The sequence below is a fragment of the Anopheles coustani genome (genome assembly GCF_943734705.1).
Source record: "Anopheles coustani chromosome X unlocalized genomic scaffold, idAnoCousDA_361_x.2 X_unloc_53, whole genome shotgun sequence".
Lineage (NCBI taxonomy): Eukaryota > Metazoa > Arthropoda > Insecta > Diptera > Culicidae > Anopheles > Anopheles coustani.
The window spans coordinates 89,716-105,000 of NW_026525163.1; positions in this window are offsets into that span (position 1 = coordinate 89,716).

A 15,285-nucleotide genomic window follows, 5' to 3' on the forward strand; every position below is an offset into this window, starting at 1 on the left:
TAGTTCTGACATCCCCATTTTGGGACTTAGCCGATTTTTCGTAAAATACCATATGACCCATCAGGGTCCTTTCCTTCATATAAGTTTGCCTTGCTTGGTGTGGTAACATTTGAGTGTAGTTCTGACATCCCCATTTTGGGACTTAGCCGATTTTTCGTAAAATACCATATGACCCATCAGGGTCCTTTGCTTCATATAAGTTTGCCTTGCTTGGTGTGGTAACATATGAGTGTAGTTCTGACATCCCCATTTTGGGACTTAGCCGATTTTTCGTAAAATACCATTTGACCCATCAGGGTCCTTTGCTTCATATAAGTTTGCCTTGCTTGGTGTGGTAACATATGAGTGTAGTTCTGACATCCCCATTTTGGGACTTAGCCGATTTTTCGTAAAATACCATTTGACCCATCAGGGTCCTTTGCTTCATATAAGTTTGCCTTGCTTGGTGTGGTAACATATGAGTGTAGTTCTGACATCCCCATTTTGGGACTTAGCCGATTTTTCGTAAAATACCATATGACCCATCAGGGTCCTTTGCTTCATATAAGTTTGCCTTGCTTGGTGTGGTAACATTTGAGTGTAGTTCTGACATCCCCATTTTGGGACTTAGCCGATTTTTCGTAAAATACCATATGACCCATCAGGGTCCTTTGCTTCATATAAGTTTGCCTTGCTTGGTGTGGTAACATATGAGTGTAGTTCTGACATCCCCATTTTGGGACTTAGCCGATTTTTCGTAAAATACCATATGACCCATCAGGGTCCTTTGCTTCATATAAGTTTGCCTTGCTTGGTGTGGTAACATTTGAGTGTAGTTCTGACATCCCCATTTTGGGACTTAGCCGATTTTTCGTAAAATACCATTTGACCCATCAGGGTCCTTTGCTTCATATAAGTTTGCCTTGCTTGGTGTGATAACATTTGAGTGTAGTTCTGACATCCCCATTTTGGGACTTAGCCGATTTTTCGTAAAATACCATTTGACCCATCAGGGTCCTTTTGCTTCATATAAGTTTGCCTTCCTTGGTGTGGTAACATATGAGTGTAGTTCTGACATCCCCATTTTGGGACTTAGCCGATTTTTCGTAAAATACCATTTGACCCATCAGGGTCTTTTGCTTCATATAAGTTTGCCTTGCTTGGTGTGGTAACATATGAGTGTAGTTCAGACATCCCCATTTTGGGACTTAGCCGATTTTTCGTAAAATACCATATGACCCATCAGGGTCTTTTGCTTCATATAAGTTTGCCTTGCTTGGTGTGGTAACATATGAGTGTAGTTCAGACATCCCCATTTTGGGACTTAGCCGATTTTTCGTAAAATACCATATGACCCATCAGGGTCCTTGCCTTCATATAAGTTTGCCTTGCTTGGTGTTTTAACATTTGAGTGTAGTTCTGACATCCCCATTTTGGGACTTAGCCGATTTTTCGTAAAATACCATATGACCCATCAGGGTCCTTGCCTTCATATAAGTTTGCCTTGCTTGGTGTGGTAACATTTGAGTGTAGTTCTGACATCCCCATTTTGGGACTTAGCCGATTTTTCGTAAAATACCATATGACCCATCAGGGTCCTTTGCTTCATATAAGTTTGCCTTGCTTGGTGTGGTAACATTTGAGTGTAGTTCAGACATCCCCATTTTGGGACTTAGCCGATTTTTCGTAAAATACCATATGACCCATCAGGGTCCTTGCCTTCATATAAGTTTGCCTTGCTTGATGTGGTAACATTTGAGTGTAGTTCAGACATCCCCATTTTCGGACTTAGCCGATTTTTCGTAAAATACCATATGACCCATCAGGGTCCTTTGCTTCATATAAGTTTGCCTTGCTTGGTGTGGTAACATATGAGTGTAGTTCTGACATCCCCATTTTGGGACTTAGCCGATTTTTCGTAAAATACCATTTGACCCATCAGGGTCTTTTGCTTCATATAAGTTTGCCTTGCTTGGTGTGGTAACATATGAGTGTAGTTCAGACATCCCCATTTTGGGACTTAGCCGATTTTTCGTAAAATACCATATGACCCATCAGGGTCTTTTGCTTCATATAAGTTTGCCTTGCTTGGTGTGGTAACATATGAGTGTAGTTCAGACATCCCCATTTTGGGACTTAGCCGATTTTTCGTAAAATACCATATGACCCATCAGGGTCCTTGCCTTCATATAAGTTTGCCTTGCTTGGTGTGGTAACATTTGAGTGTAGTTCTGACATCCCCATTTTGGGACTTAGCCGATTTTTCGTAAAATACCATATGACCCATCAGGGTCCTTGCCTTCATATAAGTTTGCCTTGCTTGGTGTGGTAACATTTGAGTGTAGTTCTGACATCCCCATTTTGGGACTTAGCCGATTTTTCGTAAAATACCATATGACCCATCAGGGTCCTTTGCTTCATATAAGTTTGCCTTGCTTGGTGTGGTAACATTTGAGTGTAGTTCAGACATCCCCATTTTGGGACTTAGCCGATTTTTCGTAAAATACCATATGACCCATCAGGGTCCTTGCCTTCATATAAGTTTGCCTTGCTTGATGTGGTAACATTTGAGTGTAGTTCAGACATCCCCATTTTCGGACTTAGCCGATTTTTCGTAAAATACCATATGACCCATCAGGGTCCTTTGCTTCATATAAGTTTGCCTTGCTTGGTGTGGTAACATATGAGTGTAGTTCTGACATCCCCATTTTGGGACTTAGCCGATTTTTCGTAAAATACCATTTGACCCATCAGGGTCTTTTGCTTCATATAAGTTTGCCTTCCTTGGTGTGGTAACATATGAGTGTAGTTCTGACATCATCATTTTCGGACTTAGCCGATTTTTCGTAAAATACCATATGACCCATATGGGTCCTTTCCTTCATATAAGTTTGCCTTGCTTGGTGTGGTAACATTTGAGTGTAGTTCTGACATCCCCATTTTGGGACTTAGCCGATTTTTCGTAAAATACCATATGACCCATCAGGGTCCTTTGCTTCATATAAGTTTGCCTTGCTTGGTGTGGTAACATATGAGTGTAGTTCTGACATCCCCATTTTGGGACTTAGCCGATTTTTCGTAAAATACCATATGACCCATCAGGGTCCTTTGCTTCATATAAGTTTGCCTTGCTTGGTGTGGTAACATTTGAGTGTAGTTCAGACATACCCATTTTGGGACTTAGCCGATTTTTCGTAAAATACCATATGACCCATCAGGGTCCTTGCCTTCATATAAGTTTGCCTTGCTTGATGTGGTAACATTTGAGTGTAGTTCAGACATCCCCATTTTGGGACTTAGCCGATTTTTCGTAAAATACCATTTGACCCATCAGGGTCTTTTGCTTCATATAAGTTTGCCTTGCTTGGTGTGATAACATTTGAGTGTAGTTCTGACATCCCCATTTTGGGACTTAGCCGATTTTTCGTAAAATACCATTTGACCCATCAGGGTCTTTTGCTTCATATAAGTTTGCCTTCCTTGGTGTGGTAACATATGAGTGTAGTTCTGACATCCCCATTTTGGGACTTAGCCGATTTTTCGTAAAATACCATTTGACCCATCAGGGTCTTTTGCTTCATATAAGTTTGCCTTGCTTGGTGTGGTAACATATGAGTGTAGTTCAGACATCCCCATTTTGGGACTTAGCCGATTTTTCGTAAAATACCATATGACCCATCAGGGTCTTTTGCTTCATATAAGTTTGCCTTGCTTGGTGTGGTAACATATGAGTGTAGTTCAGACATCCCCATTTTGGGACTTAGCCGATTTTTCGTAAAATACCATATGACCCATCAGGGTCCTTGCCTTCATATAAGTTTGCCTTGCTTGGTGTGGTAACATTTGAGTGTAGTTCTGACATCCCCATTTTGGGACTTAGCCGATTTTTCGTAAAATACCATATGACCCATCAGGGTCCTTGCCTTCATATAAGTTTGCCTTGCTTGGTGTGGTAACATTTGAGTGTAGTTCTGACATCCCCATTTTGGGACTTAGCCGATTTTTCGTAAAATACCATATGACCCATCAGGGTCCTTTCCTTCATATAAGTTTGCCTTGCTTGATGTGGTAACATTTGAGTGTAGTTCAGACATCCCCATTTTGGGACTTAGCCGATTTTTCGATCCATACCATATGACCCATCAGGGTCCTTGCCTTCATATAAGTTTGCCTTGCTTGGTGTGGTAACATTTTAGTGTAGTTCTGACATCACCATTTTGGGACTTAGCCGATTTTTCGTAAAATACCATATGACCCATCAGGGTCCTTGCCTTCATATAAGTTTGCCTTGCTTGGTGTGGTAACATGTTAGTGTAGTTCTGACATCACCATTTTGGGACTTAGCCGATTTTTCGTAAAATACCATATGACCCATCAGGGACCTTGCCTTCATATAAGTTTGCCTTGCTTGGTGTGGTAACATTTGAGTGTAGTTCTGACATCCCCATTTTGGGACTTAGCCGATTTTTCGTAAAATACCATATGACCCATCAGGGTCCTTTGCTTCATATAAGTTTGCCTTGCTTGGTGTGGTAACTTGTTAGTGTAGTTCTGACATCATCATTTTGGGACTTAGCCGATTTTTCGTAAAATACCATATGACCCATCAGGGTCCTTGCCTTCATATAAGTTTGCCTTGCTTGATGTGGTAACATTTGAGTGTAGTTCTGACATCCCCATTTTGGGACTTAGCCGATTTTTCGAACAATACCATATGACCCATCAGGGTCCTTTGCTTCATATAAGTTTGCCTTGCTTGATGTGGTAACACATGAGTGTAGTTCTGACATCCCCATTTTGGGACTTAGCCGATTTTTCGATCCATCCCATATGACCCATCAGGGTCCTTTTTCTTCATATAAGTTTCCCAAGACTTAGTGCTTTTTTCCTTTGGACACCAATATCACCCTTGCGGGTATCTTTGATCTTCTCACTTTGTATTGGCCGAATGTAGGTCTTGCCATGCCAAACATATAATTGTTCTACACCAAGTCTCTATCTCGTACCGCCAGCTCGGTACATTCGATTAACCTGCCCTTAAGGCACCCGGGACTTAGCCATTTTTTCACATTTTTCATGATTTTGAGGCAACTTTTCTCGACTTTGTCACCTTATATCACCAAGATCCTTTCCCTTTAGCGCTTCACTCTGTTCGTATGATATTTAGCGCTGACTATCACCTTTCTGTCGCTGAGCTCAACTTCTTATTCGGTGCCATAGAGCCAGAGATATTTGGTGTATGCTGTTATAAGGGAAGTTTGTCACTTTTTCAAAGGCCCACTTTGGGACGCCCATATCTCACCTTCAGGTATCTTCGATCTTCTTGTCGTCTATGGACGAAACTTAGGCCTTGTCTTGGCCAACTTATAAATGTTCTACGGCCAAGCCGTATCTCTTACCGCCAGCCCGGTATTCATGGACTTAGTTGGATTTTCGCCTCTCGTGGTAACAATTTCAGACTTTGACTCACAATAACACCCAAACGGTCACATGCTAGCGCTTTGCTTGGAAGGAATTATAGTTAGCGCTACCTTTTCTCTTTCCATCGATACCTTGTTCGTTCCATTCCATGCCATACAGCCGAAGTTATGATGTTTCCCGTTTTCCATATCATGTGGAGCTTATGCTCTGGGAAAACCATCTAACACCTGTACCACCCTTTTAGGTACCACCGATCTCGAGACTATGTTCGGGCCAAATATAGGTTATAACATGCCCAACTTATAATTGTTCTACACCAAGTCTCTATCTCTTACCGCCTGCTCGGTATTTTACTCGTAAGTCCAAATTTCACAACTTGTACTTTTTGGCCCAATGTACTCGAGTTTCAATTTTGGTAACATTTTTCGACTTTGACACTTAATAACTTCCAAATCATGCTAGTTAGCGCTTTGCTTTCTTCTAGTCGTATCTAGCGCTGGGTGTTACCTTTCCAAAACATATCCTAGCTTAACAATCCATGCCATACAGCCGGAGCTATACGGTGCACAAGTCAAATCCATTTTAGCCATGTTTCATTTTTGCCAATTTTTGACCACTCGTATCACCCTTCCAGAGTGGTCCGATCTTCTCGCTTTTTATGGCCGACTTTTAGGTCTTGTAGAGGCAAACTTATAAGTATTCTACGTCAACCCGCTATCTCTTACCGCCTGCTCGGTATTCTTGGTCTTGTGTGATTTTTGGCCATTTTGGTATTATTTTTCCACTTTGTCGCCTAATAACTCAGTTTTGCTCAACACTTAGCGCTTCGGTTGTTCGGGATTATAGTTAGCGCTCGGTTCGACCTTTCCAACACTGATCTTAGCTTGTCGATCCGTTCCATACAGCCTGAGTTATTCGCGATACCGTGTTTCAACCCATTTCTCAAGTCTCGTTTTGGTCCAACTTTGAACCAGCCATATCACCCTGATGGGTACCTCCGATCTTCTCGCTCTATATTGGCCAAAGTTAGGTCTTGTGGTAACGTACTTATGATTGTTCTACGCCATGTTCGTAGCTCTTATCGTTCGCCCGCTATTTTCGATCATAAGGTGAATTTTCGCCTCTAAACCACCATTTTTCACCTTTGCCCTCTAATATGACCGACTTGCTCAACACCTAGCGCTTTGCTTGGTAGGACACATAGCTAGCGCTCGTCAAGACCTTTCCAACGCATATCCAAGCTTTCCGATCCGAGCCATACAGCCTGAGCTATAGGCGATACCGTTTTTCCCATTTTCTTGGTCACATGCACTTTAGGGTACCCCTTTTTGCCTTTGACCCTTAATACCTCCTCCGGGTCACTAGTAGGCGCTCAGCTTGGTAGGATACATAGCTAGAGCAGGCCTTCACCTTTCCAAAACTGCCTCAAGTGTACCGATCCGACATCTAGAACCAAAGTTATGGTCATTCCCATCATGCTCTACTTTCATGGTCAACCTCCACCAAGCACACCTAGGTTGGACCAACTTTCACCAACGCATCTCGAACCCCAAATTTGCTTCGACCTACTAGGTTTCCCTAGCAAAGTGGCCAAAACATCCATTACAACACGACTGGTCTTTCTGGTGGTCGACCTAGGCGACTTTGTTCGACGACCACCACCCCATGGAACTAAAAGACGTCCCTTGATACGGACCACCGATACATTTTCCGGCCTGTCTAAACTACACTCATCGAAATTTTTTTGGGTCCCCACCGTCATACAAGTTTGCCTAGGTCAAGTTTTTCTTCCGGATCGGCCGCGGACCTCACTTTTCATTATCTAGGGAGGCCATAGGGCCCCAAAAGGGGTTTTTTAAAATTTTCGACACTTTCGACTTCGGTCGGATTTTTTCCGATTTTGGTCCGACCTAGGGACTTGGTGGTCCAAGGAGCCTCGGGACCAAACTTTTTTCTCAGGGGTCCCTACCTCCATACAACTTTGCCTAGGTCAATTTTTTGGTCCAAATCGACCGCGGATTTCACTTTTCAATATCTGGGGCTCGTGTAGAGTCCGAATATGAGGTTTTCTCATTTTTCGACATTTTCGACTTTTTTGGGATTTTTTCGGGTTTTTCGACCTAGGGGTCCGCCGAACAAATTTTGGGTCAAAAATTTTTATTGAACTAGTCGAAAGTACGCAAAAAGATAAGACTTTTTGCCGAAGACACCTTGCCCCGGAACCGACTCCTTCCCCTTCAAAATTGGGGACAAACGTGATTTTTGAAACTTTTCCTTAGGGAGCCAAAGACTTAGAAAATTTTCAAATTCTCGATTTTTCGATTGCGAGCTAGCGCTTTGCGGTCTTCGGCAATGTTGTAGATCTCGACGAGATAAGACTTTTTGGTCAAGGGACATTTTGCCCTCCGACCCCTCCTTCCCCCCGCAAATCGCCCCCCAAAGTGCAATTTTTGCATTTTCACCTCTTTGCACGCACTGTTCGGCCCAAATGGCCACTTTCTATGGGTCTGAGCGCTTTGCAGTCTTCGGCAAACTTTTAGAGCGTACCAAGCCCTAATTATAATTGTTCTACACCACCTTCGTACCTCTTCATCCCTGGCCGCTATTCGCGTACCAAGGTAATTTTTGTTCATTTTGTCAACATTTTTCATCTTTGACTGCTTATATCGGCCTTGCCATGAACCGATAGCGCTTCGCTGTGTTCTAACGTAAGTTAGTACTGCTCAATACCTTTCCAAATCATGTCTTAGATTGTCATTTGCTTGCATACAGCCGGAGCTATGAGCGATACCGTAAAAAGTACCGAAACTTGGAAAAATCCTTTGATCGCCCATATCCCCCCTTTGGGGGCCAGATATCGAAAAAAGTTCTGATTCAAAAAGTTGCGCATCAACGTGTTCTAGTTATGTCTAGAACAATTCACTTCGCTAGCTGGCCTGCAACTTAGCCGTAATTGGGATTTTAGGGTGTTCTTGGAGGGCCCATTTCCTGCGACTTGGTATCTTTTGGGCCCTATGTTTCTCTAATATCTCCACAAGTTTTCCAGATAGCGTTCTCATACTTTCAGGGTGTTTAGAGCACTTCAAGACCTTTCCAACGCTATGCCGTTTGCTTCGCTCGGACATCTACAGCCGAAGTTATTCGAGGTACTTGGTACCTTACCCTGTTTTCTCAGTACTTGGTCGAAAATTTCGATCAGCCATATGACCGACTTGGACAACCCTGGGCGGGTTGGCCCCATATAACTAAACTTTCGTCTCGTTAAGGCAAACTTATAAATGTTCTACGTCAACTCGCTATCTCGTACCGCCTTGACGGTATACTTGGTTCAAGGGCCATTTCCAGCGACTTGGTCGCAATTTCGCTCTAAGTTTCGCTAATACCTTCGTCCGTGGACATGGTTATTTTTTGTTCGTATTTTTCCTTGATAGTCCCACTCAGGACTATTCCATACCAGAGTCAAGCGTCCCGCTAAGTGCCATACAGCCTGAGTTATAATTCATGAAAGGTACCTCTACCAGTTTTTGCCATACTTGGGTACAAACTTTGGATCGCCCATATCTCCACTTTGGAGGCCAGCCAGCACCTTGGCCTCATATACTTTTTTGTTGGTCATACCATGCACCAAATATAATTGTTCTACGCCAACTTGCTATCTCTTCTCCAACTTGCCGTTATTCTTGGTCCAAGTCCCATTTCATTCGTTTTTGGACCCATTTTGCTATATGTTTCACTAATAGCTTCGGCCATGGACAAGCTGATTTTCTACTTGTATTTTTCCTTGATAGTCCCACTCAAGACCATTCCAAAACACACCGCAACTTGTCGCTCGGTGGCAAACTGACCGAGTTATAATTCATGAAAGGTACCTCAACTTGGTACACCACGTGGTCGGCCCAAACCATAAACCGACCAAACGACCGACTTGGAGCACCCTGACCGGGTTGGCCCCATATAATGAAAGTTGCGTCTCTACACGCCCAACTTATGAATATTCTACGCCAAGTCGCTATCTCTTACCGGTAAGCCGGTATTCACCTTCCAATGGTGATTTTGGTCAAGTGCCATTTCCTGCGACTTGGTCCCCGAATTGGACCATCATCACCTAATATCTCCGTGGTCTTTCAACTCAGCCTCATAAAACTTTCAGGGTAGATAGGTCTCCCCAAGACCTTTCCAACGGTGAGCCGTTTGCCTCGCTCGGCCATCTACAGCCGAAGTTATTAATGGTACTTGGTACCTTACCCTGTTTTTTCCATACTTGTTCGTACTTGGGTACAAACTTTGGATCGCCCATATCTCCACTTTGGAGGCCAGCTAGCACCTTGGCCCCATATACTTTTTTGTTGGTCATGCCATGCACCAAATATAATTGTTCTACGCCAACTTGCTATCTCTTCTCCAACTTGCCGTTATTCTTGGTCCAATTCCCATTTCATTCGTTTTTGGACCCATTTTGCTGTATGTTTCACTAATAGCTTCGGCCATGGACAAGCTGATTTTCGATTGGTATTTTTCCTTGATAGTCCCACTCAAGACCATTCCAAAACACACCGCAGCTTGTCGCTCGGTGCCAAACTGACCAAGTTATAATTCATGAAAGGTACCTCAACTTGGCACACCACGTGGTCGGCCCAAACCATAAACCAACCAAACGACCGACTTGGAGCACCCTGACCGGGTTGGCCTCATATAATAAAAGTTGCGTCTCTACACGCCCAACTTATGAATATTCTACGCCAAGTCGCTATCTCTTACCGGTAAGCCGGTATTCACCTTCCAAGGGTGATTTTGGTCAAGCGCCATTTCCTGCGACTTGGTCCCCGAATTGGACCATCATCACCTAATATCTCCGTGGTCTTTCAACTCAGCCTCATGAAACTTTCAGGGTAGATAGGTCTCCCCAAGACCTTTCCAACGGTGAGCCGTTTGCCTCGCTCGGCCATCTACAGCCGAAGTTATTAATGGTACTTGGTACCTTACCCTGTTTTTTCCATACTTGTTCGTTCTTGGTTAAAAACTTTGGATCGCCCATATCTCCACTTTGGAGGCCAGCCAGCACCTTGGCCCCATATACTTTTTTGTTGGTGATACCATGCACCAAATATAATTGTTCTACGCAAGCTTGCTATCTCTTCTCCAACTTGCGGTTATTTTTGACTCAAGTCCCATTTCCATAGTTTTTGGTACCAATTTGCTCTATGTTTCGCTAATAGCTTCGCCCAAGGACTTTGTGATTTTTTGTTCGCATTTTTCCTAAATAGTCCCACTCAAGACTATTCCAAATCACACCTTAGCTTGTCGCTCAGTGCCATACAGCCAGAGTTTTAATTCATGAAAGGTACATCACCTTGGTACACCACGTGGTCGGTCCAAACCATCAACCAACCATATGACCGACTTCGAGTCGAGCTAGCGGCTAGGCTCAATATAATGAAATGCGTGTCTTGATGCGGGCTACTGACGGTCTGAACAATGTAGCTCGCTAGCTCGTCTCTAAACTTGTGTTTTGGTCGAATATTGGGTGTTCATGTACCACTTCGGGTAACATGGACTTTGGTGCAACTTTACCACTTGTGCACTTAATAACTTCCCGGTCATTCAAGTCTTTGCCTTCATACTTTCAGGGTAGTTAGGTCTCGTCGAGACCTTTCCATACATATGCCAAACTCATCGATCGGACATCTATAGCCCGAGTTATTCGCGGTACACCGTACCTTACCCTGTTTTTTCCTCAATTGGGTACAAACCTTGGAACACCCATATCGCCCCTTTAGAGACTAGCTGGCACGTTGGCCTCATATAATGATAAGTGCACCTCAACTAGGGCTACTGACGGTCAGAACATTTCAACTTGCTAGCTCGGGCCCACACTTGTGTTTTTCTCGAATATATGGTTCAAGTGTGCCACTTTGGGCACTTTTGGACATTTTGTCCCCACACAACTTTCTTGCCTTGGTAGATAGGGTCTTGTGATCTTGGGCAAAAAGATGCACCAAGATATAGTCTAACTTTCGTTCTTGTACCGCAAAGCGCTATCTCAAACACCCGAGGAGATAGAAAGTGATTATGTTCGGTATATCGGTCTTCCATGGCCTACTATGGTAAGCCCCTGCAGGTATGCAACCGAAGGTGCTTGGTACATGTATTTGGTGCAAAATCGGTCCAAAGTAGGTGTTTCCTTGATCGGGCTATAACTTTCTTGGTTGATGTTGGATTGCTTTGCGGTCTTCGGGGGATAGTTAGGGAACATGTTGGCCAACATTTTCTTATTCCTCAGCCTGGCCGTACCTCCTACCGTCTAGGCGGTATTCATGCTCTAAGTTGGAACTTGTGTTCCTTCGGGCAACTTTTCTGACTTTGACGCTTAATATCTTCCGTTCATATGCAGTCTAAGCTCTGCAACTCTCAGGAAAGCTAGTACTACTCATTTCCTTTCCATATCAGTCTTTGGCTTGTCGATCCAATGTCTACAGCCTTAGTTATTCACGTTCCCTGTGAAGGTAGGTTTTTGCCCATTTTCCAGTTCATGTGGTAACATTCCCGGACTTTGCCGGCTTTCTCTTCATGTGGTAACTTGCTTGCTTGTGTGGTAACTTGGAAGTGTATGTCTGACAGACCCAATCTCGGACTTAGCCGATTTTTCTCTTCATATCATATGGATCCATCACTAGGCCATCTTGCTTGCTTGTCTGGTAACTTGGAAGTGTATTTCTGACAGACCCAATCTGGGACTTAGCCGATTTTTCTCTTCATATCAAATGGATCCATCACTAGGCCATCTTGCTTGCTTGTGTGGTAACTTGGAAGTGTATTTCTGACAGACCCAATCTGGGACTTAGCCGATTTTTCTCTTCATATTATATGGATCCATCACTAGGCCATCTTGCTTGCTTGTGTGGTAACTTGAAAGTGTATGTCTGACAGAGCCAATCTGGGACTTAGCCGATTTTTCTCTTCATATTATATGGATCCATCACTAGGCCATCTTGCTTGCTTATGTGGTAACTTGGAAGTGTATTTCTGACAGACCCAATCTGGGACTTAGCCGATTTTTCTCTTCATATCATATGGATCCATCACTAGGCCAACTTGCTTGCTTGTGTGGTAACTTGAAAGTGTATGTCTGACAGAGCCAATCTGGGACTTAGCCGATTTTTCTCTTCATATTATATTTATCCATCACTAGGCCATCTTGCTTGCTTATGTGGTAACTTGGAAGTGTATTTCTGACAGACCCAATCTGGGACTTAGCCGATTTTTCTCTTCATATCATATGGATCCATCACTAGGCCAACTTGCTTGCTTGTGTGGTAACTTCGAAGTGTATGTCTGACAGACCCAATCTGGGACTTAGCCGATTTTTCTCTTCATATTATATGGATCTAGGACTTAGCCGATTTTTCTCTTCATATCATATGGATCTATCACTAGGCCATCTTGCTTGCTTGTGTGGTAACTTGGAAGTGTATTTCTGACAGACCCAATCTGGGACTTAGCCGATTTTTCTCTTCATATCATATGGATCCATCACTAGGCCATCTTGCTTGCTTGTGTGGTAACTTGATAGTGTAGTTCCGACAGACCCAATCTCGGACTTAGCCGATTTTTCTATTCATATTATATGGATCCCTCACTAGGCCATCTTGCTTGCTTGTGTGGTAACTTGGAAGTGTATTTCTGACAGACCCAATCTGGGACTTAGCCGATTTTTCTCCTCATATCATATGGATCCATCACTAGGCCATCTTGCTTGCTTGTGTGGTAACTTGGAAGTGTATTTCTGACAGACCCAATCTCGGACTTAGCCGATTTTTCTCTTCATATTATATGGATCCTGGACTTAGCCGATTATTAGGTTATTATATATGGATCCTGGACTTAGCCGATATTTCTCTTCATATAATATGGATCCGGGACTTAGCCGATTATTCTGTTCATATAATATGGATCCGGGACTTAGCCAATTTTTCTCTTCATGTGGTAACGTATGCCAATCGCTCACAAGTCATGGGATAAGGGTACGTGTGTTCTTCCATCTTCTAAGTCCCGCACGGGGACATCGTGATCGCCCCAAGTCCGGAATAGCGCCAAGTCAAGCCCCACGGTGGCCGTGCAGGACCTGTTAGCGGGGGCCCCACTGACAGCACTAATCCGGACTTAGAAATTATATCTTTCTAATCGAACACCACACACGCAACACCACCATACCACCATCTCCTTGCAAGTACCTAAGTACCCGCAACTCCATGGTGAAGGCAATGTCACTCCATCACCAACCTCTTTGCACTGCAAGCACTTGCGTACCCACAACACTCCGAAGAAGGCAACGGCGCGCGATGCTCGACTCCACACACCACACCACACCACACCACCGATGGCCAGCCAGCCAGCCAGCCCAACTAAGGGCTAACCCACCAACCAACCACCAATGGCCTAGGCCAGCCGGATCCCACCTTCAAGTCCAAGCACAGCCAAGTGCAAGTACCGCCAAGTGTTCACCAACCGCCCAACACACCACACCACCGATGGCCAGCCAGCCAGCCAGCCCAGCTAAGGGCTAACCCACCAACCAACCACCAATGGCCTAGGCCAGCCGGATCCCACCTTCAAGTCCAAGCACAGCCAAGTGCAAGTACCGCCAAGTGTTCACCAACCAACCATCACACCAGGTCAGCCGGCCGGTACCCACCTTCAAGTGCCATCCCTCGGGTGCAAGCTCAATCAAGTGTTAACCAACCAACCCGGCCAAGGCAGCCAACAGGCCGGCACCCTACAGCACCGACCCGCCATTACCACCTCAACCGTTGACCATGCAAGTGGCCTCGGACAACAGGTGACACCCGAAGTACATCCGAAGAGTGTATATCAAGTGTTTGTTCACCAAGTCCTCAACCAACCCCAAGTACCCGGAGGTACCCAGAGTGTTGGATCCGCCAACCACTACCAGCACTCCAAGTCCTTGCGAACCCAAAGTGTTTGCCCGGTAGGGCCATTGTATCACAACGCTTGCTACCATGCAAGTGGCCTCGAACAAGGTGACAGGGGTATCTTCACCAAGTTCTCAACCAACCCCAAGTACCCGGAGGTACCCAGAGTGTTGGGTCCGCCAACCACTACCAGCACTCCAAGTCCTCGCGAACCCAAAGTGTTTGCCCGGTAGGGCCATTAGACCACAACGCTTGCTAACCATGCAAGTGGCCTCGGACAACAGGCGATACCCGAAGTACATCCGAAGAGTGTATATCAAGTGTTTGCTCACCAAGTCCTCAACCAACCCCAAGTACCCGGAGGTACCCAGAGTGTTGGGTCCGCCAACCACTACCAGCACTCTAAGTCCTCGCGAACCCAAAGTGTTTGCCCGGTAGGGCCATTAGACCACAACGCTTGCTAACCATGCAAGTGGTCTCGGACAACAGGTGACACCCGAAGTACATCCGAAGAGTGTATATCAAGTGTTTGCTCACCAAGTCCTCAACCAACCCCAAGTACCCGGAGGTACCCAGAGTGTTGGATCCGCCAACCCGTCCCGGCACTCCAAGTCCTTGCGAACCCAAAGTGTTTGCCCGGTAGGGCCATTAGACCACAACGCTTGCTAACCATGCAAGTGGTCTCGGACAACAGGTGACACCCGAAGTACATCCGAAGAGTGTATATCAAGTGTTTGTTCACCAAGTCCTCAACCAACCCCAAGTACCCGGAGGTACCCAGAGTGTTGGATCCGCCAACCCGTCCCGGCACTCCAAGTCCTTGCGAACCCAAAGTGTTTGCCCGGTAGGGCCATTGTATCACAACGCTTGCGACCATGCAAGTGGCCTCGGACAACAGGTGACACCCGAAGTACATCCGGAGAGTGTATATCAAGTGTTTGTTCACCAAGTCCTC